This window comes from Eleutherodactylus coqui, chromosome 1, assembly GCF_035609145.1.
Source record: "Eleutherodactylus coqui strain aEleCoq1 chromosome 1, aEleCoq1.hap1, whole genome shotgun sequence".
NCBI classification, from domain to species: Eukaryota; Metazoa; Chordata; class Amphibia; order Anura; family Eleutherodactylidae; genus Eleutherodactylus; species Eleutherodactylus coqui.
Window position 1 is genome coordinate 42,794,361 of NC_089837.1, and position 4,059 is coordinate 42,798,419.

At 40.7% G+C, this 4,059-nt stretch overlaps 1 pseudogene; it reads right to left on the reverse strand.

Moving 5' to 3' along the window:
• The window catches only part of LOC136615971 (zinc finger protein 208-like), a 123,962-nt pseudogene that overhangs the window by 106,823 nt on the left and 13,080 nt on the right, over positions 1 to 4,059 (reverse strand).

Sequence of the window (4,059 nt, forward strand, 5' to 3'; positions counted from 1 at the left end):
GTCAGATGTAGCCCTAAGAAAGACCGTTGGGGTTCTTGCACAGAGGATCAGGAGTCCTGTAAAACTTTCCCTAAACTCTGCGTAATACACTGCAGACTGAGAACACTATAGTTGAAATGGCCAGCACAGCCAGAGAAGCTTAAAAAAAAAATTGGTGCACTACTGCTCCCAGCCAGCAACAACAGTAATGCACACTATGTGGAGTAGCCCTAAGAAGGACCGTTGGGGTTCTTGACGATTGGATCCTACTCTGTCCCTATATCAGCAGCAGCACTATCCCTAACCTCTGCCAGCATGCGTCTGAGGGGAGCCGCGGGCGGGACCAGTTTACGTACTCGGCGGTCACCGGATCGGCCCAGCCACTCCCTACTGTGGAGGGGGAGAGGGCTGGCACGTCACAGGTGGAAGTGGTAATGCCTTCTCCACATGTTTATTGGCTAGAAAATGGCGCTAAACATGCGGGAAAGGAAATGCAATTGACTCGAGTACCGCGTGGTGTTCGTCTTGTGTAACAAGCATCTCGAGTACCATAATACTCAAACGAGCATCAAGCTCAGACGAGTGTGCTCGCTCATCTCTAGTTAACATGCTTGGGTAATTTTAGGAGATTCTTTTTGTTTTATTATTATTCTAGCTGCTCATTGTGCTTTGCCAAGGATGGCAAAAGTTAAAAGAGGGGGTTATGTAATGGGGTGTACCCCTCTTATTACCATGTTGTAATTTTGGGTTGTTTTGTCACTTTAAGATATGGTGAGGAGGAAACCTGGGAACTAGAAAAACAAAGTACGGCTGGCACCATCATTATGGTGCAGCTGTTGGTGTGGTGAGAACTGGGAAATTTCCAACTAAAGAGGTAGAATGCTAAGCTGTCTCATGGGCTACAGAGAGGACATTGTAAGAAAGAAAAGTCTGGTGCAACTATTGATCCAGAAAGTGTATGGCTGGCTTGCTTACCAATTCCTTGGATCCTGCTTATTTGGTCAGTATTGACCTTTTAAACAAAGGACTGAGATCTGTAATAAACCATTACTGAATGTTACTTGTTAAATAAAAGTTTCCATGTTGCTGCTTAGGTCAGTTATTTGTCAGCGAAGACAAGAGCAAAGAATCTGAGATGGGGCCAAGCGTTCTTCAATAATCTACCGGCATCTCAACATGCATGAATCCAAACTACTGGAAACGTGTCTCAACAGAGACTGGAGTTGTAGGTAGACCTTTCAGGTCTGTCAACCCTTCAGCTTATTCCTGAATTTGAAAAGTCAATGCAAAGACCTGAACATATTAAATATTTTTTCTCTCTTGACATTTGCTGTCATGAGAGCACTGGAAAGCCACCACACACATTAGCTGAAAGGGCGGATTTGGCCAATTAAAATCCAATGAGTATGACCAGATGAAGACTGCCATAATAATAACAGAAACTTGTGCAAGGTTTTTAAAGCACATTTTGAGCAAAACATTTGGGCCCATCTTCCACTTCCAGGCGAATCACTTTCAATGAGTTCCACACTCTCGCTCTGAAGGCAGCCACTTATGTCATGAATGCCATTCACTAATAAGTCCCAGCTGCTTTAGTGGGAGTATATAGCCAGGTATCCAGCTTTCCAATTCTATTGCGGGCTTTTTGCACAAAAGAGGTGTCTTTAACGGTATGAACCCATCTAATAAGATAGTATCGGCACTATGATCTTCGCAATATATAGGAGTACCTTTTTTTTCATTGCATTTTTGACGGAAACCTCTAAAAAGTTGCCAGTTGGTGTAAAAATAAGATTGTCAAAATTTCAGCTCGATCAGATAACATTAAGACCTGCTTCATCTACCTTAAAGTATTCTAAAACAGCTATTTTTCTTAAATCCCCCAAAAATTATGAATGGCTGTGAATGATTGAGCGCCGCCTGTGATTGGCTGGTGGTCGATCCAATCACAGCGCTTACTTGCTGACTGCGGGGGAATTCAAAGCCCCCATTTACCAGATAAAGATGAAAGCGGGAAGGATTAGAGAGCAGCTTGCTACAACGCCAGGAAGACTATCGCGGCTGCCGGCTGCAAGGTGAGAATTGAGTTTTGGTTTTTTTTACCTAGTCCAGCTCACTCGAGTATAAGCCGAGGGGGGCTTTTTCAGCATAATAAATGTGTTGAAAAAGTCAGCTTATACTTGAGTATATACGGTAAACTGTATCATGATCATTTAGTTTACATGAAATATTGTTCTACGATGTTACTGCTGTGGATTGACGGTATAAAATAGGAGATTGAAGGCAGGCTATAAAAACAAACTTATTTATGGATTAAAGGGGTTTTCCAGGCAAAAATACTACTGATGATGTATCCCCTCAGCTTGATTTAACCCTTTCCCTATGCAGCAGCAGTTTTATTTATTTTTTATCACTGCTTTGCAAGAGCCATAACCTTTTATTTTTGCGTTGACTTAGCTGTATGAGAGCTTTTTATTGCAGAGTACCATATATTCCAGCGTATAAGGTGACGGGGCGTATAAGACGACCCCCCCCCCCCAACTGTAGCCTTATACGCCTGGAATACGGTGTAAAAAAAAAAAAAAAGCAGTACTCACCTCCCTTGGCATTCTGCGGCGCTGCTGCAGGCCGTCGCTCCCTCCTCGTCCCCGACAGAGCATTGCTTTCTGGATGCGGGGCTTGAAATCCCCGTCTCCAGAAAGCTAATGCTGTGATTGGCTAACTCACGGGGCGTCAGCCAATCACAGCCATTCAACATTGAATAGCTGTGATTGGCTGACGCCACGTGGTATCAGCCAATCACAGCCATTCAATGATGTCATTGAATGGCTGTGATTGGCTGACAGCGCGTGTGTTAGCCAATCACAGCATTAGCTTTCTGGAGGCAGGGGTTTCAAGCCCCGCATGCAGAAAGCAATGCTCTGTCGGGGATGAGGAGGGAGCGACAGTCTGCAGCAGCGCTGCAGAACGCCGGGGGAGGTGAATACTGTTTTGGGGGTTTTTTTGACACTTTTTTTTTTTTGTATAGCCGGCCCCCGACTGCAGAGCAGATTTTTCGGGGTTAAAAGGTCGTCTTATACGCTGGAATATACGGTAAGTTATAAATTTTAAGGGGACTATTTAATCTATCATGTAGAGTACTGAAAAACTTTGAAGTGAAGTGGAATAAAACAAACTGAATTCTGCAATTGTTTTGTTGATTAATCTAATAGTTCAAACTTTTACAGACATGGCTGTAGCAATTACGCTTTTTAAAATATTTTTTGTACATGATGAATGGAAAAAGAAGGATTCTTGAAATCTTCTTTATTTTGTCAAACTTGAAAATGTGGCCACTTGACAACTGATACAATGCAGTATAATATTTCTATATTGCAGTGTATAGTGCCGTCAGCATAATCCTACTGCACCCTGCTAATATAGCAGAAATGAGAGAGTTCACTAGGCACCGGCTGCCAGTATAGTGTTCCTTTACCTTTGACAGAGTGCAATAGGTCGACATAATACACTAAAATAAAATGGAAAAAGGGAGATTTTTTATCTTTTTATTTTCTTTTTCTATATATTTGTAAATATATACTTTACTAGAATAAATGAGTAAAATGTACATTTTTCCTGCACTGTGATCTTTGTAAATAATATGCAAAGCCAAAATGTAATCTTTTTTTTTTTGTCACAATTCCATAAAATGAAACAAAAAGTTGTAAGTATCCAAAAATGGTACCACTAAATACTCTAGCTCATCCCACAACAAACAAGCGCACAGCAATGGAGAAATAACAAGTTTTTTTAATTAGAGATTTTTTTTTATTCTTAACAGTAGATTTGGTATTGCTGTAATTGGACTGACTTGCAGAACAAAGTTTATAGTATTTTACTGCTCAGTAAATGCTGTTAAAAAAAACTCCAAAAAAACTGAAATTGTTTTACATTCTGCTCAAAAAAGTGAAAAAAACTTTTCAATACATTATTAGGTACATTTCTCACATTTCAGACAAAATGTTGTTTTTCTCTATGTGAATTCTGATGAGCTTTCAAAATTTCTGTGTAAAACAGTGTATACATATAAAAGATTAAAAC